The sequence below is a fragment of the Camelus ferus genome, chromosome X (assembly GCF_009834535.1).
Source record: "Camelus ferus isolate YT-003-E chromosome X, BCGSAC_Cfer_1.0, whole genome shotgun sequence".
NCBI lineage: Eukaryota > Metazoa > Chordata > Mammalia > Artiodactyla > Camelidae > Camelus > Camelus ferus.
In genome coordinates this window covers 14690913-14718902 of record NC_045732.1, presented here as the reverse complement: position 1 = coordinate 14718902, position 27990 = coordinate 14690913, and the positions used below count along the sequence as shown (strand labels likewise).

At 39.7% G+C, this 27990-nt stretch overlaps 1 long non-coding RNA gene across 1 annotated transcript; it reads left to right on the top strand.

Annotated features, from left to right (window-relative positions):
• Positions 1-27889, top strand: LOC106730816. The gene is made up of 4 exons (XR_004318192.1): positions 1-155; positions 21952-21958; positions 22139-22149; positions 27877-27889. It is a non-coding gene; the product is annotated as an uncharacterized LOC106730816 (long non-coding RNA).
• The last annotated feature ends 101 nt before the right edge of the window (positions 27890-27990 follow it).

Genomic DNA, 27990 nt, shown 5'->3' with positions numbered 1-27990 from the left:
CTGCCCAGTGAAGTTCCTGGTCCACAACGTCAAGGAGCTCGAAGTGTTGCTGATGTGCAACAAATCTTACCGTGCTGAGATTGCTCACAACGTCTCCTCCAAGAACCGCAAAGCCATCGTGGAGAGAGCAGCCCAGCTGGCCGTCAGAGTCACCAGTCCCAACGCCAGGCTGCGCAGCGAAGAAAACAAATGGACAGCTCGTGCACATTGTATTTGTGTTAATAAAACCATGAAACTAAAAAAAAAAAAAAAAAAAAGATACATTGAAGCAAACTGGAATGGGGTTATAAATGGAGGAATGAATTAGTACTATACAACAATAGAATATGACCTTCTCTAGGAAAGGGACAGTGGTAAAGGAAAAGATCACTGAGTACATCATCAAAAAACAGGGCACTAGTCCTGAATTATCACAGGTCTGATTTTGTGACTTGGATGGCTTGGAGTCTCTAGATTTTGCTTTCCTCATTGATGAAATGAAGAGGCCAAAGTAGATTGTTTCAAAATCTCTTTTAACACCAGTATTCAGTGATTTGAAGGGAATCAACATATTCTTTACTAAAAAAAAAATAATTGACATCATTAGCTATGGAGTATCTCTGACAACAAAATGACTAGAGGAATATAAAAATTGTTCTGCAAGAAACTCTTCTTTTAAAAAAAAAAAACTCCCTTGCGCCTGTCACATAGAAGAAGTTCCTTTGTCTCTATAACATCAAGCTGTGTCTTTCAAAACTTGTCAGTTTAACTGTTTGGCAAAATGTGTTCCAGGTAAAGAAAAATAACTGTGCAGAGCTGTTTAACATTTGTTCCTAATGTTAACTGTTAAACTCTGCTTAGAAAAATAATTCTGCTCCGAAATTTGATCTGTCTGCCTTCCTTTTGTATTGCTTTTGGCTCTTCCAGAACTCAGAAATGTCAATTTGTTATTCATGTTTGCCTTCACTAATCCTTCCAAAAGAATGTGAAAAGTCCCACAGTCTTTTATATTAGGAAATAGCTAAGATTAAAATGGATTAAGTCTCAGCTCCTTTCTCTTGCTCTCTATTGGTGTAATGAGTGTTATCACAGCATTTATGAAAGCGATGGGGTTTTTCATACTAAACTATAATTTCATTGTATGAGCATTCAGTAGGGGCATTGATACAGTTAGGCCTGGCAACTTTTCACAAGCTAAATGCCAAGATCCTGCGGTGTCTTTCTGAAATGTTGGACAGGGTGGTGGATGGGCAGGGATTAGAGAGACTGAAGTGTGTGTTGAGTCAGTCTTGGAGGGGGGCAGGAGGGGACTGGATAGACAGAGTGAGGGCTGTTGACTTGCAAAATCAGCGGGAGAGCCTAGCATGGCCAGAGAACTCAGCCAACAGTGAATTGGAAGGAGAACTGTTGATATGAATATCTTCTCTGTCATATCTACTTTTATTACCAGGAAGAATAGAATGCTCTCCCTTTCATGGAAGATGCCATAGGCCTCACATCAGAAGGATGGTGTTCTACTTATTTTCCAGCAGTTACATTGACTATGTGGGTCTGTCCACACCATTTCATGTAGACCTGTTTGGGATGAGACACCGTAACCCAAGGCAAAGCTAACCAACCTACAGGGGCTAAAATGCATGTGGCATTGGACTTCAATTCTAGTCCCCAAACTGGCACATCAATGACTTGAAAGAGGGTGAATGTATGATGATATTTATTAGATCTTACTCAGCTAGATTCTCTCACCCAAAGGCAAGAGGATGCTAGAATGAAATTCTCTTAAGGGTATGGACCAAAGTCTTCCCTTTTGGAGACTGCATGAGAACACTCCCTCCCAGAAATCGGAGATCTATGCTTGTTGCCAGTTGTTGTGCTTTCCCAAAGGGAGAAGTATGTGAGTGACTCCTGTCTGCTGCTCCACACTGACCTTCCAGCTCTCAGATCCCTTCCCGGGTGCCACCGAGCATGCCCCTTAAGGGCCGTGTGGAGCCCCAGGAGCAGCCTGGGCCATGCGTAAAGGAAGGACTTCTCAGGCCCGAAACGACAATTCACCGTCCAAAAAGTCCAGGATCCAGGAAGCAAGCAGTTGAATAGATTATTTTTTACGATTTACCCCCAAAAATAGTTGTGATGTCAGTCTATTTTGATTTCAGATGGAGAAGTCAGACTTAAGCTCTCTACACCATTCAGAAAAAGCAGCTGAAAAGTGAAAAACCAAACGAAACCGAATCAGTTTGCCAGTTGATTCTCTTCACTGCCAGACACCAGTGTAACCACTCTCCTTTCTGCATTCCCCTCCTCTCGCCCCGGTTGACTGTTCAGATTTAATTGCCTTTTGTTTTTTAGATATTTCATGAACTTGACTTTACAACTGAGTTTATAAGGGGAACAAGGAGAGAAGAGTGTCTTTTTTGTGCTAGATTATTTCTCTCTCTTTTTTTTTTTTTACAAAACAGTTTATGCCTCACTTTAAAGGTCATATGTGATAAATGCCTCTTCCTATGGGATTGCTTGAGTTGTGAAGATTTTCTGAAATTATTTGAAATTCTAGTTATTTGAGCGGAGACTTTTTAGCACCGTGATATTTTTGAGACTGCTGGATGGTCATTTTATTAGCATAGCCCCATTGTCCATTTTGTCTTGTCATAAATTACAAAAGCAAGAAAATAGATAAATGAAATAAACATAAATAAATAAAAGCAAACATCTGTTCCTCCTCCTTCAGAAAAAGTCTTCCTCGAAATCTTCCTTAAAGTTTGTTCACTGAAAGCTTGTGTCTCGGAGATCACCTTTGATGTACATGAGAAAGTCATGGCCTTTCCCTAGTGATTGCTCAGTGGTCTCGCTCCATAGCAGTCAGTCTTCCTCAGAACTGTCTCTTTGTCTTTGTGACTCTCTGTTCTCCTTGCCTTCTCCTCTCTCTGATCACTTGGTTTTGGCCTCCTCTTTCCCTTTCCTTCATGTAGGCATTTGTCAAATCTCTCCCTTCCCTCCTTCCTTCCTCCCTCTGCTCCTTCTTCCCTCCCTCCCTCTGCCCCTTCCATTCCTTCACTCCCTCCTTTCTCCCTATGTATTAACTGTTATCTGTGTCCCAGGAATCTTGTCCAAATTCATGCTACCAACCTTGTAGTCACTTGTCATGTGTGGCTTCCAACCCCTTGAAATATGGCTCAAACTTTCAATTTGACTTTCTTGTAACAAATTTAAATGTAATAATGATATTCAATTAAGTTATTGGGAAATTTTGAAGGAAGGAACTTCCTTCCTGCCTCCCTTCCCTCCCCCTCCCCTCCTCTTTTTTCTTCTCTTCTCTTCTTTTCCCTTTCATGGCCATCCTGTCCTAACATGGCTTTCCCTATGTCTCCTAAATGGAGACCCTCACATCTTTATTCCTTACTGATTCATCTACATAGATCCATCTAGACCAGGATTTCCTAATGTCAGCACTAATGACATTTGGAAACCAGACCGTTCTCTGTTACGGGACTGTGCACTATAGGATGTTGAACAGCACCCCTGGCCTCTACCTACTAGATGCCAGTAGCTCCTCCAACCCCCTGAGTTGTGACAACCAAAAATATTCCCACACATTGCCAAATGTGCCCCACCGGGCAAAATTGCCCCTCACTGAGAACCACTGGGATCGACAGTGACCAACAGTGGGTAGCAAGAAGTGGACACAGGTCTTAGAACAGGAGAGATGGTTTTGAAAATAAATAGATTTCACCTAGCAATGAGATCAATTGGTAGATTTTTCTCAACAGTGAGATTAATTTAACTTTTCTAACAAATTAGAAAGGAAATAGATTTTTGCTTTTTCTCACAGAAGATAGTTAATTTTGGAAGGTTTTTGTTTTCATACAGAGTTTTTAGCTATAAACTAAATGATAATAAAGAAAAATGGTGTCCTTGGAACTTTCATCTTAGTTCTGTATTAAAGATCACTTATTGGACTGTTTTTTTTTTCCCTCACGTAAGAACAATAAACTCCTTTAACAAAACTCTGGAACATACCCAATACCAAAGGGAAGAAACGTGTAATTAAAGGTTATACAAAGTGCAGGCTTAACCTTTAGACATTTCAATTAGACAAGGCAAACATTCTCCTTTAAGCCAAGTGTCTATCTCCTTAGTGTCTATCAATTTAATTTTATCAGTTCTAACTAACTTCCTAAGAATTCAATAAACTGTGTTTATATCCTGACATTTTAGTTTTTAGAGAAGACATTAGATTTAGGAGACAGAGGCCCTTGGGAAAACAAGCCTACCATTCAGGTTTTATAAGACAGACTTGCTGCCCAGGGGATTTCTATCAAAATTTTGATTTTCAGACTAAAATTATTCGAGTGTGGGCACATAAAACAAAGAAAACTACCATGAACTTTTGACTAGATATTTATGCTCCTGGAACGTTAACCTTATTTTTAGCTATCTTAGGTCAATTTGGAGTTCCATTAACTTTAAATCTTTGTCATAAAAAGATAAGCAGTATAGCCATGTATGTATTAGTTTCCATTGCTGCTATAACATATCACCACAAACACAGCAGCTGAAAATAAAACAAAAATCTCTCAGCTCAGTAGGTCAGAAATCTAAGTTGCCTTGGCTGGTTTCTCTGCTCAGGGGCTCACAAGTCTGAAAGCAAGGCATCAGCTACCTGGGCTCTCCTCAGGAGGCTGTGAGGAAAATCTGCTTTCAAGCTCATTCAGGTGGTTGGAAAGTTTGGTTCCTTGTGGTTGTAGGACTGAGGTCCTAATTTCCTTGCTGGCTATCAGTTGGCACACTCTCCGCTCCTAGCAGCTGCTTGCTTTATTTCTCTTGTTTCTCCGTGACCTCTTCTAGAAACGGTGGATCAAGTCTCTCTCACCCCTTCCGTCATCTCTCTGACTCCTATCCCTTCCTCTCCTGCTTTTAAGGGTTCATGTGATTCCACTGGGCTCACTCAAATATTCCAGGAAAATCTCCCTACTTTAAGATCAGCTGACTTGCGACCTTAATTCCATCTGCAAAGTCCTTCCACAGCAGTACCTAGGTGAGTGTTTGAGTAAGTAGTCAGGAGACTGGAAGCTTGGAGGGACATTTTAGAATTTTGCCTACCACAACATATATATGTGCAGTTGAAAGTCTTTCCCAATTTATTCCCCAGTCATAACGTTCTCACCTCTGCCACTAAAAAGGTAAGCACAATTATTAGCTTCTTGTTAACCTTCCAAAGCCTCTTTGTGTGTATAAAGTATAAATCTATGCATTCTACTTTACCCCCTTCCTTTATAAAAACAGCCTTCCCTACATAGTGTTCTTCACCCTATCCTTGCACATATGACAGTATCTTAGAGAATTTCCTCTATTGGTATATATAGAACTTTCTCATTCTGTAGAATATTCCCCTGTGTGGACATACCATCATTGATCTAACCAGTTCAGTAGTAGTGTACTGTAAGGTGGCTTCCTGTCTTTTGCTACAACAAATGATGTTGAAACAAATGTGTTATTTCTCATATGTGCTGATGTATCTAGAGAATGACTTTCCAGAAGTGGGGGGGTTGTAATTTTAATAGATATTACCACATTGCCCTCAATAAAGAATGAACCAGTTCATTATCATCCTTGCCCCAGCAGGACTTGAGTGGTGGTTTCCTACAGCCTCACCAGCCACAAAGTGTTGTAAGCCTTTTAGATTTTGGCCAATCCGATAGTTGAAAACTGGTGCAATAGCGTAGCTAGGATGATGTGCTTTTCTATTTCTTAAACTTGGGTAGCTCTTTTTTTTTTTTAAGCCACTGGGTTCCCAAGCCCCATATAACATGAATAATTTAAAAGAAAATCTCGGAAACTCAAAGTGTAAGCTTCTCCGAAATAAATGGAGATGCAGTTCTTATGTGAAGGGAAATTATTAACTTGATTGATTTGGCGGGACTTCTTTCTCAGCATGGAAGAAAGCAGATACTAGACATTGTCAAATGATTTTCAAGACATTGATTTACTTAGCAAACATTTATTGAATGTCTACCTTTTTCAAAGCATTGTGTTGAGCACTCTTGGGGAATAAAGAATTAGGCCCAGTCCTTGAACAGAAGGAAGAGGGGAAAACCTATGTTTTTGGAGAGGCTGTGACTCATTTAAGCCCCACAGTAGCCTTGGAAGATGAGAATTACATTATTATTTTACCAGTTGTTTAAAAAATCACTTCTTTATTTCAAAATTATATACCTATTTTTCTTGCTTCAAATACCATATGATAATGATGACAGAGTAAAATGTTAAAATGTACCTGAGATTCACTTTCTGAAAACAGCTTCATTTTTAGCCCGAATTATTTTAAGGCAAACACATTAATACTCTGTGTTTTGTAATTATGGCACTATTGACCTATCCATGTCAATTCATTTTCCTATTAGGTTAGGATTTTATTAGGAATGCTTTATTTTCCAGACAATTGTACATCTCCTGAGCAATTGTCTCTTCTCTTTGACTTAAAACCAGGATGAGATACATATAGAAGTCTTCTTGATATCAAACTATTATATATATTAGCCCTACTGAATGATGTCTATCATTTATTCATATTTTCTGAACTTATTATACCCAATTTTTGGTATTAATGGGATTAAGCTTGTTAAGTATTATATAGTGAGTGATAAAGATTCAGATCCAGATCAGCTTGACTCATACATGTACTTTTTTTGCTACTTCATATTGCTTCTCTTTTTTAAACTTTATAATTTTTAAAGATATTTTCATAAATTGGGTTTTTAAACATAGTTTTACCCTGACATTGAAATGGCTTGCATATGTCACATATATGTAAATTCATTTAAAATATATATTTTGAAAAGGTTAATATAGTTAATATGTTTTTAAAATGTAGGTCTGTGGACGTTACATACACATGCAATTAATTTAAGGAAAAAGTAAATAGCTATATGAAAAAAATCTATCTTTTCCATAAGGATTATATTTCTGCAAGAGCTTATATTAGTTCTGTATTTATTTGGCTAGAATAATGTTAGACATTTTAAAATAAGCAAGATTTTTTCCCCCAAAATGTTGACATCTTTAACATCTACATAAAGTCAGTTGTTTTTCTAAAATAACTTTTCCCTTTTATGCTTCTTTCTCTTCATCCATGGACTTCACTTGCCAGCAGGAATTGTTTGAACTATTAATGTGAGGTTTTTGAAACCTATAACAAGAATATATTAGTGTCAGCAGCAAAAGGCCCATAATTCTGTTTATAACAATGGGAAGCCATATGATAAAAGTTATATACTGATGAAAATAATATCTTGTAACCAACTTACAGAGACAAAGATAGATTCTGGAGGCAGATCCAGCTATTTGGGGTAAGAGTTCTATGGCCCGTGATGATCAGCTCATGGAAAATTTCCATTTCAATGAGCTGCTTTGACCATTTAATTCAGTAAACATTTAGTTAGTGCCTATTACATGAAACACACAGTTCTTTAGGACTCATGGGAAAAGTGAGTCTATTTTCCAAAACAAAATAAAGAATTATTTTATATTTATGAAGACATTGGTATAGAATTTTTCAATCTGCATCATCTCAGAGAATTCCTATTAATGTCATTATGTTTACCATTTTTCCTGTGTGTCTCTGAAAGGCTGAACAACAGAATAGTTTTTCTCGCTTGAGAACTGCTTGATTTTTATGGCAAGGAAACACTGTACGAGGAAGTAAAAGAAGACATGAATTTCTAGCTCTGGAGATCTTTAGGACAAAACTAGAGAATGATTCATCCTGGATGACTTGGATGGTGCTTTCCTGCACATGGGAGTAGAGCTAATGACCCCCTCCTTCTGTACTCCAGTGACAGAAGCAAACGGGTGGAGTGAAGTTGAAGGATATGAGGGATGACATGAGACCCAGGGGACATGGAGCGGATGTCGACTCGGGAAGGAAAACAGGTACTGATTTTGAGACAAGAGGGAAGAAAAAGAAGTAGCTAAAGATAGGAGAGAAGTTGAGAGACTGTAGATGATCTTAACCTCAGAAAAGGTGGGTTCATCTAACAGTGAAGTGGATGGATCCTAGGCAGAACAGAAATATTTGTAGCATGTGCTACTAAGTCACTAGTTGGAAATCTTAAAGGAAAAAAAAATCTGAAATCCAGTGATTTATAAATGATCCCAATTAACTAGTTTGGAATCTGTTCCGTCCTCATTCAGAAACTGATGAGTGGGAATCACAAAGTTCATTATAAGGATAGCAGTCAGTCGGGGTTGGGTGTTGGCAAGGCAGGAATCCAGGAGGGTCCCAAACAAGAGGAATTCTAAGGTGAGGATAAGGGCAAAACTGAAATTATTGACTATTGGCACTCTCAGAACTGAGAGGGCATTTGGCTGTATGAGTGGTGTAGTAGGTTCTTACCACTGCTGTAGCAAATTTAAGGGATTAAATAAAGAATAATTTAGTATCTTACAGTTCTGGAGGTCAGACGTTCAAAATGAGTTTCACTGGGCTGAAATCGTGGTGTCAGGACTGGTTGCTTTGCAGGCTCCAGGGGAGAATCTGTTTCTTGCTTCTTCCAACTTCTAGAGGCTGCTGATGTTACTTGGCTTGTGGCTGCATCACTGCAATCTCTGCTTCCCTCCTCGTATCACCTTGCCTAACTTTGATCCTCTTAGCTTCTTCTTATAAGGACCGCCATGATTACACTGGGCCCACTGGGATAATTCAGGATTCTCTCCCCATCTCAAGATTCTTAATTTAATCACACCTGCAAGTCCCTTTTGCCATATAATGTAACATATTCATAGGTTCCAGGAATTAGGACATGGATACCTTTCGGGGCCTATTTGACCACAGATGGTGATCCACTGGGAAAGCACGGAAGGGGTCAAGGAAGTGGATGTCATAATGAGAAAGGAGATATAGGAGGAATTAGGATTTGAAAGAGTTGGAAAGTCAGGAGGTTGGGGCCTATTAGAGGACTCGCACAGTTTGAGATCTGGTAGCAATAAATGGTTAAGTATATTGTGATGCTCCCTCAGAGAGGAAATGCCGAAGAAATGAATTCTTAGTGCCCTGAAGTACAAGGATCTGTGTGGTGTGGTGTCAGAAAGGGTTTTGATGGAGGTTGTTAGAGCCTTAAAGGATGATGGCCACTGAGAAGGGAAGATTGGGGTGGGTGCTCAGTGTCTTCGAGGACCTGGGAAAATGTCCTGGAATGTAGCAACAATGAATGGCAAAGGAGAGATGTGTAAGCATATGGAAAAGGACTTAAAAACTAGAAATAGAATTGCATGTTGGTTCTGGGCAGGAAACTAGAAGCTGCAGAGGAGAGTAGGGAATGTCTCATCACCTCCGAGTCATTCTACCCCTGTCCCCACATCATAGGAGGTGTGTGACAAGGAGCAACCTATGCTCCTTGGGAAAGGTCAGGAAGAGAGGTGGAGTCTTAAGGATGAGAGGCAGAAGAGGATAAGGTAGGGGCAAAGAGACGAAAGGATATGAAGTTGTGGGGAGATGTTGTTAGTCGACTGTGAGCTCCCAAATGGTAAGAGTGGAGTTACCTTCTGGAGGCCGGGACTAGGATAGTTCTGAATGATGAGAAGGAGAGTTTTCTAGACATGAGAGTGGGAAGACGTGTTTCCTTATAGCACCGAGTGCTGATACATGAAAAAGTGCCCTTTCTTCCTAGAGGAAGAAGGGCAATGCATTCTTTTGCCAAGTATTCTTCATCACAGAGATGTATCTGAATAAGAAATAACTGTGTGCAGCATCTTGACACTTAGAAAGTTTCTTCACAAACTCTCATTTCTTTGAATCTTCTACTTGTGCTCTAGTTATTTATGTCATTGTTTGACAGACAAGCCCGCTGGGCTCAGAGGAACTACAGGCCCAGCCACAGTCCACGTGGCTAATAAATGGCAGAGTTGAGGTTGATCTCAGTTTTTCTAATCCGAGTGCAATCTTTATCCTTTTCTCTTGCATTTAGAAAGGAGAGTGGCCTGCAGAATACTGATACACTTGAAGAGTGTGAGAAAAAATAAGGGAAATTGATTAAACCACCAGATCATTTAAAAATTACTTCTCAACAAAACGAGGTGGTAGTTAGAGTTTTTTCAATTTAGAAGTAAATATGAAAAGGATACCACAAGACTTTAGAGGAAAAAATTTCTGGCCTTGTGAACCACCCAATGTTGTGTTGACTTGTTGTTCATTTTGTGATGAACCCTGAAAGAGTTGGCTGAAAAAGTTTCCATGTGGTGTGGACACTGCCTGCCGGTCTGGCCCCCAAAATGACTGAATCATTTTGGAATTTCAAGTGACAGAAAGGCAGGACAGACTCCTAAGCAAAACAGAGCTGAAGTCATCCTTACAAGTTCTTGAACGGACAGAAGTGCGGAGTGATTGAGTGGTGTGTGTGTGTGTGTGTGTGTGTGTGTGTGTGTGTTCCTCAAGGCTACTTAATTGGGGGCTGAGAAATCACTATTCTCCCACATGTGCCCCGGTTACAAAGTCTTGGGGATAATCGATTCTGTTTGGGGGCCAACTAAAAGGAAAATCAGATGGAGAGAATGGAAACGTAACACTCCCCCTTTGTAGAATTTTAACCTAGAAGCTGTGAATCCTGAGTAAATGCATAATTTCTTTTAGTCACATCTTGAGTGGCTATCATTTAGCTAAGAGCTTAAACATTTTCCTAATGTTTTTATTTCCAGTTTCTGGTAAAGATATGGAAAAGGAAGGGAGGCAAAGAAGAGTTGAAAGAAGAGAGGATTTTACACGCAAGTGAAATTTTTTCTGTAATTATCATGAAAGGAAAATTAAACATTGTCAGAGATTAGGGAAACAAATTCCTTCAGGTGACTTTTTTGGTGGCCTTTCAGCAAAATATTTTACCTCAGCTCAATTATTCTGCTGATGTTTATGTGAAGTACTCTGGAGGAATTGTAGATTTTATTTCTGCCAGTAATTTAATTATATGTCATAAGAGTTAGTTTATTTTAGCTCGACTAGTGATGAATACTTGTAGTTTAGGAATAAATCAGAGTTAAAAGATTGTGGGGTAGGGGGATTACTCATTTAGAACATTCTAAACTTTGTTCTGTGTCAGACTTAGGAGATGTACCTCCAAAGGAGACCAAATGCAGTAAGCACCTGTAATGGATTTTAAGTATGAGCAAAAATCACTCCGTGTTGCTGGAGGAAATTAGGAACCCAGTGGCAGGGTTGCAAATCATACTAATGTTGTATTTTCACGTTCAGGTAGAAATTCTGCTTGACAAGCAACCAGAGATCATTACCAAACACTTTAAACCTGCAGTTCTTCATGAATGCATGAGTACTCTCTTTAATGGAAAAATGATGCATCAATTGCCAAGAGACTGGCTTCCAGAAATGCATTTCCCAATTGCTAAAGGGATGAAATGGTATATATCATAGAAGACAGGTTGCTAGGAGGGAGGGAGGGAGATCATGCTACACATTCCAAAAGGAATATGGAACTATTACATGGGGAATAAGTTTTCAGACGAGGAAATAAGAAGACTACATAAAACATTGTCAGACACTCAGCCCAACCTGAATGATTATGTTATTCTCCAGAAAAAGCAAAGAGCAAAAGGCTTTCTCAGTTCAGTAACTGCAATAACAGAAAGGGGTGATGTAAACCAATTGGCTCTCTCTTAATTTTGTGACTACAGAAAGCAATGTTGACGATCCTTCAGTCTTGCAGAATGGCCTCTCTTTCTTCCTTGCCTTCCCCTCACCATCACCATCTTAGCTCAACAGTTACTTCACTTTGGAGGGCCCACCTGCTGCCTCCAGTCTCATTTTCCCCCATCATAGCTGTAGGCGGACAAGCCCAGGTTCACAGGGCCCCCTTTTCATTTCCTCTGTGTGGCGGCTTTGGCATTATACATAAAACACTCAAGTGCCAATTTCTCTTTTCTGAAGAGGAGGGAAGCATTGGCTTTACAGGATTTTTGTGAGCAGAAGATGAGATAAAGATATATAAACTGCTGATCTTAGAGGCTGGCATATTTGATCAATGATACATGTTAAAATTTTGAATTGTACCAGGAAGACAAAATCTCCCATTTTTTCTGATCTTCACTCTCCTTTATATCAACATTGATGCTGAAGGCATTCTCAGCATACTTGTCTGCCAGTTCCTCAAACTCCAGCACTTCATGGGCCTCCATCTTCATCTCACTTCTGATACCCATTTCTGCCACCACCATCACTCAAAGCTATCCTGTCTTCAAGATCTTTGGCTCTCAATGACCACCTGCCTTCTTCTACCTCTTCCATATATTACTTATGTTACAGGTATTCATTCACTTAATCCTCACAATGACACATCAAGGCATTGTTTCTCTTGCTATTTTATAGAGAAGGGAACTGTGGCGCAGGAAGGCAATGTAATTTGTCCAAGGTCTCACAGCCAGGAAGGGGCAGAGTCAGGATTCCAAAACAGGTTACCTGGTGGCAGAGGCTGGGGTCTTAGCCATTTCATCATGCTTCCTCTCCTGGAGTAAGGCGCTCTTGGAAGATACTCTCCACTGTTCATTGGGAATCACAGACCTGTGGTTCCTTATCACCTCCATCCCAGATTTCCCCTTGCTCCAGTTATCTCATTTAATACCTTCATCGGGCTCTCATACGCCTCTTCAAAGACCTGAAAACCTCCAAGAGCATCAGTTCATCTCTGTGGTCACTCCCTATCTAGTCTCTTGTGCCTTACTTCCCTCTCCTTTCCGTCTCTCTTACCTCTCTCAGTGATGTCTCAGAATTCTGTATCATTGGCCTCCAAATTTGCATTTCCCACAGACCACTGCTCCTAAAATCCAGCATAACCCAACTCCACCCCTAAAGAAGCCATCTCTTCCTCCACATTTTTTATACAATGACTACACTATTTGTCCAGTCACCTACTTTATTTTATTTTCTTTTTATTGAAGTAGAGTCAGTTTACAATGTCTCAATTTCTGGTGTACAGCATAATGTTTTATACATATATATATATATACATATATTTGTTTTCATATTCTTTTTCATTGTGGGTTACTACAAGTTATTGAATATAGTTCCCTGTGCTATATAGAAGAAACTTGTTGTTTATCTGTTTTATATATAGTAGTTAGTATTTGCAAATCTCAGACTCTAAATTTATCCCTTCCCACCCCCTTCCCCCCGAGTAACTATGAGTTTGTTTACTATGTCTGTGAGTCTGTTTCTGTTTTATAGATGAGTTCATTTGTGTCGTCTTTTTTTTTTAGATTCCACATATGTGTGATATCATATGGCATTTGTCTTTATCTAACTTACTTCACTTAGAATGACAATTTCCAGGTCCATCCATGTTGCTGCAAATGGCATTATTTTATTCTTTTTATGGCTGAGTAGTATTCCATTGTATAAATATACCACAACTTCTTTATCCAGTCATCTGCCGATGGACATTTAGGTTGCTTCCATGTCTTGGCTATTGTATATAGTGCTGCTGTGAACACTGGGGTGCAGGTGTCTTTTTGAAGTAGGGTTCCCTCTGGATATGTGCCCAGGAGTGGATTGCTGGATCAATTGGTAAATCTATTTTTAGTTTTTTGAGGAATCTCCATACTATTTTCCATAATGCTTGTACCAAACTACATTCTCACCAGCAGCAGAGGAGGGTTCACTTTTCTCCACACCCTCTCCAGCATTGATCGTTTGCAGTCACCTACTTTAAAGCCTTGGCTCTCTCTGTCCACCAGCATTCAGTGCTTTTCCAACCTGATAGTTGTCCCTCTGATTGTCTCCTCACCTCTGCCTCAGGCTTTCCCATTCCTGCTGCTGTCACCTGAGTTGCAACAGTCATTAAGTCTCTATTGCCTCCTTGTCAGAGCCTCCCAGTGATTCTGCTCATCAGGTAGCAGTGTCCGCATCCTCATCCATCCTCTTCATTCCACACCTATTAGTCCTCTAAAGCACACTGTACTTAGAAACTCAGATAGTCCCAGCTCCTCTCCTTGGAGAGAGATGGAAGGTTGTGTTTAGGGAACATGGCAGGTGTGACAGAACCTTGAATCAATTCACAGAGGTCGGCACTCTGCTGATCCAAAGGGCGAGTGGACCTCATGGCTTCAGAAGGAGCTCAAGGCTCAGGAAGGACTGTCTCCGTGAACGATACGGGACAGAAAGAAAAATGAATCTCCACATACTGTTTACATAGCTGGAAATAAAATTTTGTCTAATATGTATTTTGAATAGTAATTTGAAAACCAATCTTTAAAATAGATGGGAAAGAAAAACACACATAGAATGGCGTCAATTGAAATTACTTTGATAGTTTGCCCTTGGCAGCAAGTTAGCAGGTCCTCGGTTCAAACTGGTGTGTGGATGTTTTTGGATTATGTATTTAACATAAAAGTGTTGAGTATAAGTTTCTCTGGATTAAATGTGGAGTCAAGGATTTAGGAAAGCTCTATATATGTGTACAGGGAGCATGCTTGATGCAAGGAAATAAATGTATGAAGTGTATTAGTGATTAGGAGATGCTTAGACTAATATAATGGGATATGCTAATTTCATGACAAGGTAGAATATTGTAATACAAATTTTTAACATCAGAGAAGCAGAAAGTGGACTTAGTGATTAACTTCTCTTTATCCTTTCGGATTTGATTCAAAAGTCAACTTTCCTTGGATGTGTTTACTTAACTTGCCTTTTAGCCCAAAAATTACTTGAATGCTCTTCCCCTGGAGTCCTGGAGTCCTACTCTGTTGGACCATGTGCATCTCTTTTGTAATACTGACAACAGTGTATCATCACCTTTGATTTTCTTGTCTTTACCATCTAGACTTGCACTGTCCAATGTGGTAGCCACTGTGGCTATTTAAATTTAAATTAATTACAATTCAGTGAAGTTTAAAATTCTGCCCCTAAGTTACAGTAGGCACATTTCAAGTATTCATTAGCCAGAAGAGGCTAATGGCTACTGTACTAGACAGTACAGGTATAGAGCATCTTCTTCATCATTGCAGCTGGTTCTGTGAGGCAGTGCTGATAGCTACTGATACCCTTAAAGGAGCGATTTTGCCCTTTTTATTTCTATATTCCCTACACCTAGCACACAGTAGGAGCTCAATAAATATTTGTGGGATGAGTAAGTACAGGAAATTCAAATACTTCAAATACACAGCTGAGAGAATTTATAACCTATATTACTTTGAAGCCATATATTCAAGTTGCTCTCATTGATTTGGTTGCTGTGGTGAACAGTTGATTGCAAATTAGAAATGATGGATTAAAGGCAAAATTTCTGCATTTGTGTGCAAGATAGGCAAATATGTGTACATTCAAGAAGCCTGAGCACCAAAAACATAATTTTCCCCACGTATTAATGGTTATTATCTCTGGGTGTATTGCCATCTGGCTGTGAGGTTCACCTGCAGAAACTGGTTAATAAAGGACATTTCTCCTCTAAAATCATCAGAACGCCAGACTATTTGCTCTTCTTCTGAAGCATCAGGTTACCAAATGTAGCAGTACAGTTACTCTATGCTTTTTTATATTTTGAAAAACTAATCTGAAAACTGATTTTTGGAAGAGATAGGAGAGAAACACATGCAGGAAGTAGCATCAGATAAAAGGTTTCAGCAGCATGAATTCAGGATTGAGACCTTCTCAATCAAGCTGACTTAAACCATAAGGAGAGGTATTAGTCCACATGCGGACATGCCCAGAGATGGAGCACGTTCAGGGTGGTTGATTCCGTGACTTAAGGATATCACCAAGGATCTAGGTTCTGGACACCATTTGCCTAAGTCATCTTTAAGATTGGTTTAATTTCGGATGAAAATTCCACGCATCGCCTACAAACAAGACACTTTCTAGAGAAAGATGAGACAGTCTCTCCTGTTGGCCTCTCAGGAGAATCAGGAAACCTTTCTCAGAAGCCCCTTCTTGACTCCTCATCTTTCATTGGCCAGAATAACGTCACATGCCCATTTGCTATCCAGTTGCTGGTGAGAAGACTAATGCATTACCCCTAGATCAATCAGGCCCACTAGCAGAGCTACAAACAGGTTCAGGCTCCCTGGCATGAAACATAAGATGGCACTTGAGTGACATATGTTTGAATGAAATTCATTCAGTTCAAAATGAAATTCAGCAAGGAAGGAAGGAAATGGATGTACAGTCAACTAACAATTCCTGCTTATAGACCATCCCAGTACTTTAGAATAGATGACGCAGATATCTTCTAAACCTCCATGGGAAAATAGGCAGCTTGATGGTCAGCCCAGGATATTTTGAAAACTCAGTAAACTCACTAATGGTATCAGTATAAATCAATCTTACCATGTCAAGTAAATCCTAAATTCATGATTTGACTAACACTGTCTCTTATATTCAGTGGGAAATAATGAATTGTGAGATTTCATAGGTTCATATTCAAGCAGGCAAATTTAGGAGGATGGAGTGAACAAAGCCACACCCTAAATCTTCTCTCTCTGGATGAAAACATATAATCTTTCATACTCTCTTCATCTCTTCTCAACTTCTGGGATGACGGGAAATTAGTCAAAATTTAGGCTAGTGATTCTCAGTTGGTGGCAAGGTTGGACAAGACCTTGGCCCTCAGAATCTCTTGGGGGAGCTTCTTTGCATACCCCTTTTATCTTTCTTCTCATCGCTTTTTCATAGGTTCCTGTTCCTCTCACTGATGGTTAGAGGAAATTTTGGTGACATGTTTCTATTTTCCTAATACTCCAGTTTTTTCCATTTTTTTTCCCACATGAAGTACCAAAAAAAAAAAAAGACTCTTAAAAATAGTAAAAGTCTTCAGGTTGTGAAATAAATATTTATTGAGCACTTACTATGTGCCACACATGGTACCAGGTCATTTAGTACTCATTTCATCCACACAGAAAATCTCCTTTGAGATTTTTGCCCCTGGGTTATAATGCAGACACTCTAGCATTAGATGATTTGAGGGAGCTGTCTGCCTGCTAGTAAGTGGAAGAGTTGGAACTCAAAACCACAGCTCTCTATGTCCCAAGGCAGCCTTCCTTCCAATAAGTGATATGTTATTCTGAGAGTAATGTTTTAAGCTTGTGGAAAATGAAGCATAGCATTTCCCAAGCTGTGGTTTGAGAGTCCAAGAAAGAGCTGGTAGTGGAGCCACAGCAGGCCAGTGAGAATAGAGCAGAGGCCCAGCCCTGAGTTTGTTATTGATGAAGGGTGAGACCTCGGGTAAAATATTTAACATCTCCAGGTTTCTCTTCCACAGAAAGGTTCTTCTAGATCCGGGGTTGGCCAACCACGGCCCTTGGTCCAAATCTGGCCCATCACCTGTTCATGTAAATAAAGTTTAATTGGAACACAGCCATGCCCATTTGTTTACATATTATCTATGGCTGCTTTCACCATGCAGTAGCAGAGCTGAGTAGCTGTGACACAGAATATGACCAGCAAAGCCTCAGATATTTACTCCCTGGCCCTTTACACAAAACATCTGCTGACCTCTGTACTTGATCAGTGTTCCTCAACTTCGGTGATGCCTTAGATCATGTGAAAATTACTGATATGCGAATCCCACTCCCAGAAATTTTTATTTCGTTGCTCTGGGGTGGGGCCCAGGCATTGCTACATTAAAAAATCATTCCGTTAAGTCTAATGTGTAGCCAGAAATTCTCCAAGTGTAACATTCTTTGAGTCCATGAAGATGTAGGTGTTCAGAGTAAGTTCTTTCTTAAACTAGTAAATGACCAAATCAGAATTGGATAATTTGAATTCACATCTTCAAAGCTTGGACTGTCTACCACTACTTACTAGTTAATGACTAATTTCTCTGAACCTCTGTCTCTTCATCTACAAAATGGGGATCATCAACTTTTTCCTGCCTGCCTCAACGATCACATTGGAATGGAGTGTCCAAATGTATCTGGACAACTGTCAAGTGTTAAATAAATGCAAATACTTATATTCTTGGGCACATTTTCTGGAGTCACTAGAAGAGACTTTAAAAATCTGGATATTAATATTTTTATTCTAAATTCTGATAGGAAAATTGGCCTTAAATATGTATTTTCTAAATCTCATTCTATTTCCTGTTTTCAAGTCTCCAGCTAGATGAACAGCATATACCTCTTCTTTCTGCAGTATTGCGAGCATTCTTACGTGAGCACTTCTGTATGTCCTATGTAGTCTTCGTTCATCCAACCTTGTTACAGATCTTGAGGTCTTTTTAATCATTCTCCATCCATTAGCTTCCTGAGCCTTCTTTCTGGCCATGTGCCTCTGAGTGCATGCCAGTGACTATGAAAGCTTTCCAATGTTTAGGACATTGTTTTTCTGTTTTCTCTTTAATGAAGTGCCTGGACCTGTCTACATTTGTCCAAGTGTGGTCTCATCAGCATCTTCTAGAGAGAGGGTCATCTCTTCACAGTCAGAGTGAAGCCTGTGAGTGTGGCCTAAACATGATGTGGCCATTGGCATTGCTACTGTTTGGTCTTTAAAAAAAAATTATTCTTCTTATGGATTCATTCATTACTTGGTTTCATTTTTTTTCTAGACATAGAAATTTTTGCTCTGTATGTTTTTTTAACATTGATTTTTTTTGTCTGTTTATTTGTCTTTTTACTTTGAACTATTATTTTCCTGATACTAACTGAGATCTACACGTTATATCAGCAGTGAGTAAACTGCAGTCTGCAGGCCAGATCCAACAAACACCTACTTTTGTGTATTTCTGGGTACAGAGCCACACCCAATTGTTAATGCACTGCACATAGCAGCTTCTCCGCTGCAAGGACAGTGCCGAGTAGTTGAGGCAGGGACTTTATGTCCCACAAAGCCTAAAATGTGTCCACTGGCCCTTTACAGAAAAGTTTGCTGACCTCTGCATTAGATGAATACTGATTTGGACTTGACCCAATAGTTTGGGAAGGGAGTTAACTGTGATATATTTATGTATCTCTTTCATTTTGTTCATTTCTATAATGAGACCAGTTCATAGTATATCGTCTTTCATGCATTGATTCATTTATCACCACCATGTGTCATGTATGGTTCTGAGCCCCAGGGATGGAGAAGGAAGCAGGATACACAAGCCTCTAATCCTGTGGGTTTATGCGCTAGTGTGATGACACTGACAAACAAGCAAAGACAGGCACTGAGGTCCCTGCAGATGGTAAGTGTGGTGAAGGAAGGAAGACCTAGTGATGTGTTCAGAAGTCATGCGCAGACTGGTCCCGTAATGGTCCGCAAACTGCTTCCTGAGAATTTAACATGAAATCTGAATGAAGAAAGAAGCAAGGATGTGAAAATCAGGGGAAGGAGTTTTCCAGGCAGAGGGAACAGCAGGAGCTAAGACTCAGAAGAGGAAATGAGCTTGGTATGTTCCAGAAATAGAGATAAGACCATATTGCTTCAAGCAGACTTGGGGGAGGGGAAGAGAGGTGGGAGTTGAGGCAGTGACCAAATCTTACAGAGCCACGGGTGTCAGAGTACAGGAGTCTAGACTTTATGCAAAATGCATTGGAGACCCTTGGGAGGATGGTGAGCATGTGAGAGACATGCTTTGATTTATGTTTGTGAGGGATCACTCTAACTTTTCTCTGAAGAATGGATTACAGGGGGCCGGGAGGGAAGGCAGGCATCCTATTTGTAAGTTATTGATACAATACTGTCTTCAATTACAGAGGAAACTTAGTCAAATTTAATGGAGCCCAGACCTCTACTTGGGATGGGAGATCCAGTTTAACAAACTGGGAGGCAGCGATGAATAAGCTACCATCCAATGTCTAATTGAGGAATTCAGTCAAAGAGAAAACACATATAAGTGGTCCATTCTGCTGAGGAAAACCTAGTTACTGGTCATTATTCTCTTTTTGCCTTGGCCAACAGGAAGCTCAGAATTACACCTGTTATTTAGTTCCGTCAAGTATACATGTGTACATCTTTCTACATCCTTTCATGACTTCAATTTCCTATTTTTATTTGGAATTTATGGACTTACTTGAGAACTGTCTCAAATCCTGATTTAAAAGAATTTGCCAAGATATAAACAGTGATGGAGTCTGTAATTTCTAGGGTCTCCTGAAAGTTCTGAAAGTTGTTTTCCCTTTGTTCCCTTTGTTGCTCTTTGTTTTCCTTAGTGTATTCATTTACACTGGGTGTGGAAAGAGGCCCTCTGAAGAGTTCATTATATAAGTGATGGACTGACAATTATAATTAGCACCCAAGCACTCAGACAGTTGTTCCTAATGGTTCAAGGAGGCCATGGACCCTCATCACTGCTGAACTCAGCATGCTTTGCAAAATTAACTCACTCATATATCCAAACAGAAATGTGAAAAAGAAATCCTCATTAGTTCCGTGGTGGAAAAGAACTCTGGCTGTGACAGATGTCTTCACTACTGTTACGACTCTGAGCTACATAATTAATTAAGAAAAGAATTCAGGGAGAAATGGCATGTTTAAACAACACTTTCTTTGATTGGTTAATGGAATGCCGGGCTCATGTAAGGGATATTTCTTCCTCAATAGAAGCACTACTCTGTTTGAAGTGCAGTCAGCTATTAGACACTGAATGCAAGGCTGAAATGTAAGGTTTCTTTCTGTTAGATTTACAGTCTCAGGCTACACTAGAGAGGGGAAGAGTCAACAGCGCTCTGTAAACTGGAGTCTGCAATCAGACGTGCTGGATCAGCCACGGCTGCACTATTCATCAATATATGTGACATGGCGAAGATGGCAGGTGCTTGCCCTTTGGAGGCAGAATTTATTTCTTACGATTCTGTGTTCAGAGCCCAGAAGAGTGCTTGTCAGAGTAGCAACGCTGAAAAGTTGTTTGTTGAATCTGTGAATGAATGAATTATTCTCTAAAGGTGCAGGGTGTGTAGCTAGATAACCATGGTGTAGGCTAGAATTTGATGACTACCCAACAGGAGTTAGAAGCGTCAACCCAGGGTAGCAGAGAAGGCTTGGAGGGTAGTGTGAAGAGTGACATGTGAGCTGGGACTTGGAGGCTGGGCAGGATCTGATGGGTTGGGGATACTGGGAAGAGGCATCCTGTGCTGGGAGGAAACCTTAGACAGATAGAGTGTACGCCCCCAGCAGCCACTGTGTGTTCTACTTGGCAAGATCCACCAATCCCAACAATTAGGGAGTATCAGAACCCTTTCATGGTGACATACCACTTTTCCCATGCCTTAGGTCTTCACAAAAAAAGTATCTCTTCATTTTTTTCAAAGTGTAAATTAACTAATTTTAAGTTGAATATATTTAATTTTGATCAGTAGATACTTATTTTAAGGTTTTAATGGCAACCGACTTCTGTATATGCAAAAGCCTGCATCCAATGCTAATAGAATCCATATTGTTTTAAAGCACATAAGCAACATGAATAATCTGACAATACATTGCAAATAAAATTTTAGCAAATTTCAGAAGATAAAAAAAAGATTTTAATGGTGAATAATTTTCTTAATGATAAATAATGACAAATTCTGCCTTTTCCCACTTAGTAAGTTTCTATTTAGCAGTCTTTAAAATTTGTATTGTGTTTTAACATATCTAAGGTCCATGGGGAAAAAGCAAGGTTGGGGGAAGCATGATTTGTTGACACATTGCTCGCTGTGGGACACTGAGCTCATTGTTGACTATCGACAGTGACCTCATCCGTACCCAGAGGCCATAGTGCCTGGTACCACAGAATTGTCACAAGCGTTAAATAATATATTGGGAGACATTTTAGTAGTTACGAAGGGCCATGCGAATGCACTACTGGATGGGGAGTTTGGAAATATCTCTCTACTAGTTTGGAGCCTACTGCACAGTCAAAGTGAAAGACAAGGAAGTCCAGAACCAGTGGTAGGAAATTTGAAGAGGATCCAGTGAATATGAGTGTCATTTCAAGAACAGTATGGATCAAGTTCAATGGCTAATTAAATGAACAAAGTTCACAGGAGAAGGAGGACATGAAAATGGCTAAAGTCTTGAACATATATGATTAGGCAGATCGTATTAGTACTTGCAGACACATAAAAGCACACACATGTGTACAGATGTATTCATGAGTGTATGTGTGTGTATATATATTTTTTAAAGTGAGAAGGGAAACAAGATTGCAGAGAATGTCCTTCATCTAATCATGCAGCAAGAAAAATCTTGTTCTTTTAGTAGTTTTGCCAAAGTGTTTAGGGAAAAGTGTGGTTGAACTTGACACCGCTAGGGAAATAGCCCCCATTCCTCAAGTGCCTTTTAGATGGTTGCACAAAATAGAAGGTGTGACTGAGGATGATTTTCTTAGCCATGAGTGTCATGCAACTCTGGAACAGAGTACTAAGGATGCCTTGAAGCCTCTTTTATTGGAATTTTTAAATACAAGAGAGCTGATCATTTACTTACTGTAGGTAGCTTTTGGACTGAGGACAAATAGCAGATGAGATGCCCTCTCTGATTCCTCTGTCTACAGATTCCCATGATCATCTGTGAAAATGAGGATCGGAATTGCAGAGAGGAGGGGGGACACGTGAAAACTAAGCAGAATGCCCAAATCTGGTGGTCACTGAATCACTGAGTCACTCTGCAGATAGTCACTTGGTGTGCAAGTGTGCCAGTCCTTGTGTTAGAGCCAAGGACGGCAACTCAGGACAGCCTGGTGCCGCTCTCAAGGTAATCATCATGTAGTGGGGACAGAGGGATCGCTACTGCTTGTAAATCGTAAACCCTAAATGACACAGTTAAACTCCTATCTACTTGATGCATTGCCTCTCATGTCTCACCATCCCTGAAAAGGTTGCTGTCACTCCTAGATGTGTGACACTGACTGTGTCACAGGGGAGTACATTATCAGGGTTGAAATAAGCAACCACTTGTGTGGTGGGTCCTGACATGAGCCAATAGCTCCACTTACTTAAAAATAGCTTCCCAGCAGCCGACTAGGAGGCCTGCATGTCTTATTTGAGACTTATGCCCTGGGATGTTGTATTAGACCTTGAGAAGTTCCCTTTAGCTGTTAACATTGGTAGGAGTTTCCAAAATTAGTTTTCTGGAATATTCTTCCTGTAGGACACTGAGGAGAAAAGGAAGAGTTAAACACATTACAAAACACTCTGTACTCCACCAACTCATCCCAATGAATATTCACAGTGAACACGAACATGGAGAGCTCAGTGCATCAAAGGTCTTGGGAGGTTCTGACTCCCCACACTTCTGCCATGGGACCGTTCCTTCCATGAGACTCCAATTAACAGCCAGTAAGGCTCATGCTTTGGGAAATGCTGGGTCATCACTTTGGGTGGCATCGGCAAAAGCAGATTGTTGCACCTCAAGTGAATGGAACACCCGACAAGTAATTGCAGATGGAAGAGGGGCCAGAGAAGATGCTGGAACACACGTTCTACTGGCAGCCTTCTGCCAGCAGTCTTGGCCTTGTCCACGCTGCTGGGCTGAATATTGACCTGCAAAGATGAAGCAAAGTCCCATTTGCAGCCACATTTTTGCTCAAGGAATTTTTAAGAGACAAGGGTGAAGGATTCCAACTGCAAACATATATACATGTGGGTGTAAGAAACATAAACAGAAAAGAGCACTTATGGGTAACAGAAGTGCCAGCTGGGACTTTAGAACTGGGTGGTTTGTGTTTGCACAGTTTTTTTTTTTTTTTAAGTGCAGAGTAGTTCTTAGAGTACATAATCCATATGGTGTGTTTAAAATAGACCACATAGTTTGAAAATGGAGCTCCTGAGAAATTCACAGATAAAAATCTCAACCGTTATTTTCATATGTAAAAGCTGGAATCATCTTGTAAAGATAACTCAGGATGAAATATTTCCATTTCCATTTGAACACAGAATTATTTGGTTTTCATTGCAAAAAGTTCCAGCCAGAGCCTCCTATTAAAGTCACATGCCTGACTGCAGGCATTCTTCAAGTGTCTGTTACAACACTTCAGTATTGAGCTGGCAGGAAAAGATATAAAGAGAAGATAGGCAAAGAGAAGATCTGGAAACAAATATTCTAGTAATTAGGTCTACTGGGGAACAGGGGAGGGTGACCTGTAGGATTGTGAGTGTGGGTGATGCTTGACTACTCAGATTTATGGTTAAAATCCCAAATCACTTTCAACTCTATTCTTGGCTTAATAACTTTAATTCATTCCTGAAAACCATTAAATGAGGAGAAAAATGCATTTGTTAATTAGATGAAATCGATACTACATAGGTTAAATAGATAAATACATCGATTTTATACATAAAATATAATGTTATGAAGGTTGTTATTTTTTCTGACCCATTTTCCTTACCAACTTTTCAACCTTTTAAGGCTTATGGTTGCATTGTACTCAAAATAAATTTACAAGTGAAATTGTAGTACAAAAAGATACTTTTGGGGAAACATTATGGTTAAATATGATTGTGCCTCAAGTGTAGAAATGGCACATGTGGCCAATAGCCATAACCTGTTCATCCCTCTTGCTTGGTGTGAGGACCAAGCAGAACTCTTTGGGTTTATGTAGACATGGTATACCTGAGATTTGTTCCATGTTATTGGATCCTTTGACTAAAAATTGTTGTGTTCAGTTAATTGGTGGTTATGTCATTGCCTGAATTGATATGTTGACATATCACCTCTTATAGTTCATTTATTTAGTGTGTTTGGGGGTTAAAAAGTTGATGTTCTGGGGGAAAAAAAGAATTGTCCCCAAAGTAATAGAACTCTTCAAAAGCCATTATGGCAAAAAAAAATTAACAACATTTATTGTTTATTAAGTATCGTATATTGTATATTACACTTATTGCATCTGTATGTAGTAATTTTCAGCTCACTTTAAAGAACTGCTGCACGCTTAGTGGAATGATTTTAATTTCAGATAAAATCGATAAGAAAAAACTTATTCAGGGACTTAGATCAAGTTTATAGACTCACAATCAACTAGACAACACAAATTTACACAGCAGTTTTAGAAAATTTGATTCCAAACAAGCCAAGCACAGAAAGATTAGCCTATTGGGAAAATCCCAGAATACTCCAACAGAAGAGTAGAGCTTTTGTCCAGGATTGGCCACTAACCAGCTCTGTGGCCTTGGAAAGTCTCCTAACCTCTGGGAGCTTCTCCTTCCTCATTTGTAATAAGAGAGGAATGGTTGCCCTGGATACTCATTAGTCCTTCCAGTGTCCACATTCTGGAAGCTAATAATGTTTTAGTTAGTCTCTTAAAGTAGGAAATATAATACATGTGGGATTTCCAATTTAAGATGTCCCTACTGGTTACAGAGTTAGACATATGCCTATACGTATACCTATACTTGAAATCAAGATTGATTTGAGCATTTTGGAATAAAATCTTCCTAAATCATCTCACACCACTTTCATTTATAGAAATGGTGGGACCCTACTGGGCCCAAAAGTATTTGACTATTATATCAGGTTGATAGATTTAGATACTAGCAAACCATCCAAAAACCTGAATAGCAAACGCATTCTGAATTGGAGTCAGTAAATCACTAGGTATTGTCAGCACCTACTATGTGCAGTGCACTTTGCTTCATGCTTTTGTATTCACCTCTGGAGCATCAGTTTGGTGCCAGACTAGGGTTTCAGGAAATGAGTTGCCACTGAGTTTTTCTCAGAATATTTCCAGAAGTTGGTTTAGTGCCACATAGGTGACTTACATAGGAATGAAATTGTATAAACTGTGTCTTCGATGAAAGGCACCAAAAGTCTAAAAACCAAAAATCTGCTCATAAAATTTAAATCTACTTTAATTGAATGTATACCCCATGGTCTCAAGGAATGATAAATGTTTCAACTGTAAATCATAGTGTTTCAAACTTGACACTTTCTTGACATTTTGGGCCAGGTAATTCTTTGTTGAGAGGGGCTGTCTTGCACACTGTAGGATGTTTAGCAGCATCCCTGGGCTCTACTCAGTAGATGCCAGTAGCGCCGCCCACCCCACTTTCTCATAGTGACAACAGGAAATGTTTCCACAGATTCCCAAATGTCCTGGGAAAGGGGGCAGGAATTGCACTCAGTTGAAAACCACTGCTTTATAGCAGGATGAGTTGACAATGATATTACATCACAAAATTTGCTTTCTTGAAAATAATAGTGGCATAATTATACATTTGACAAGTAAAAATAGTTTGATGCTAATTAAACCCTGCTTTAAGTTTTCAGGGCTGCTATGCTAGCCTCTATTTGTAAATGGGATTCAATAGAGTTAATTTATTGCCCTTTTAAATTCTTAGGTAAGTAACATAGAGCTAATTCATATACATGGAATAGAAACTGGGAAGGGTATAGGGAGTTATCCATATATTAATATGGATGAAGGGAGATTACCCTCAAAACTGTACAAAGAAGAACTTGTTCCTTTCCCTTGCAGCAGACCTAAGCTTAATTTATGTTGATGTTTTTTTTCCCCTAAGAATTGGAAGCAAGGAAAATAAAACCAAAACACAAGAACATTTAAAAATGATTCAAAGTCATTTCTTCTATACTTACTTCAGTTGAGAATGTTCTCACCAGATGACAATGGATAGGCTTAAACGTCTCCTGGAAGGTCACAATGCTTTTGATCTCAAAATATTTTTATAACCAAGTTGAGGCTAACAGTTGGTGAAAAATAGAGAGTCCTGAGGAGTTGATGTTTATGTATCTGCCAGAAACTGAGAGACCAGCCAGGTGTCCGTCTTAATAATCTAGGTGAAATTGGACCAGGTAACTTGGACCTAGGTGGTCAGAGTAGAGGTGATAAGAGCAGGTGATAGGATTTGCTGAAAACTCAAATGTGAGTGTGGGGGGAATCAAGGGTGACTCTAAGCTCGTTGGCCAAAGCGTAAAGATGGATGGAGTTGACATTAACTGAGATGGAAAGACTAGGAGCAGGATTGGCAGCAAATAGCAGGGTGGGGGGAGAATATTAAAAAGTTCCATTTTGGATGTGTTACATGTCCAAACATGATGAGCTTTGGAAAACACTGCTAATGAGCCACACATGAGGAGGACTGAGAATTGAAAGTGGACTTAGACATGTGGGAGTAGGCAGTGAACTTTCAGTAGAACAACTTTGGTGAGTGGTGGCTGTCAAAGCTGGATCAGAGGAAATTCATGAGCTTGGAATTCATGCGATCAGGAAGTTGGAAACAGGAAGCTGGAAACAGGAAGGAGAGACAAAACTTTGAAGGACTCTTGTTGTAAAAGGAAATCAAGAAGTGGGCAGTGTCTGGAGAAGGATTGGGTGATGGAAGACATAACTGCCTGTGTTGAAGGTGATTTTCAAATTTGGACTTATTTCTTCTCTCCGCTCTGTAATTACTCACAACTTGCTGGCAGGGTTTACCATCGGAGAGTGAATGCGCTTGCAAACCAATCCATCACCCTAGCCTGCTGTTAGCACTTGAGGAAGAAACAGACTCAATGAGCACAATTATAGAAGTGCAAACAGGACTGAGTGGTGTCTGTGTACTTCCAGGGTGCATAGCACACATGTGGACACACACTCTATTTACTGGCCCTGACTAAAAAGGGTGGAAACACAGTACTTTAATTGTGTATCATGATGCTTTTTTTGGCATTGTATCAGATTTGGAGAGGCTCGCTAATATTTGAAAATACTGCTGCCTGCAAATAGAGCTGACAATAGATGAATATTTGCGCTGCAGCATGAAGTTGTAGACAGTGTTTTCGCTATGATTTTATTAGCCTGTTTAAGGACCCACCATAGGAGAGCATTGCCATGAACTCAAAAGAAACCAGGCTTGAACTGATGCACGAGCCTAATTAGAACATGGTCCTAAAATGAAAGAGTAGAGGATTGGAAAGAAAGTGAGACGGAGCCTAGAAGCAGAGCTGACTTGTTTTGTGTTTGGAAGGTTTTCAAAGTGAATGGGTTTTATTGTGTGAGAAAGAAATTGAAGTAGCATTGAAAGTATAGGGAAAGAGAAATCGGGCCCAGAGTACAGTTCTTTAAAGGAGGTGTGTTATAAATGACAGGAAATAAAGGACGGAGTAGCTGGAGGCGGATTGGAGTAAATATGTTTTTG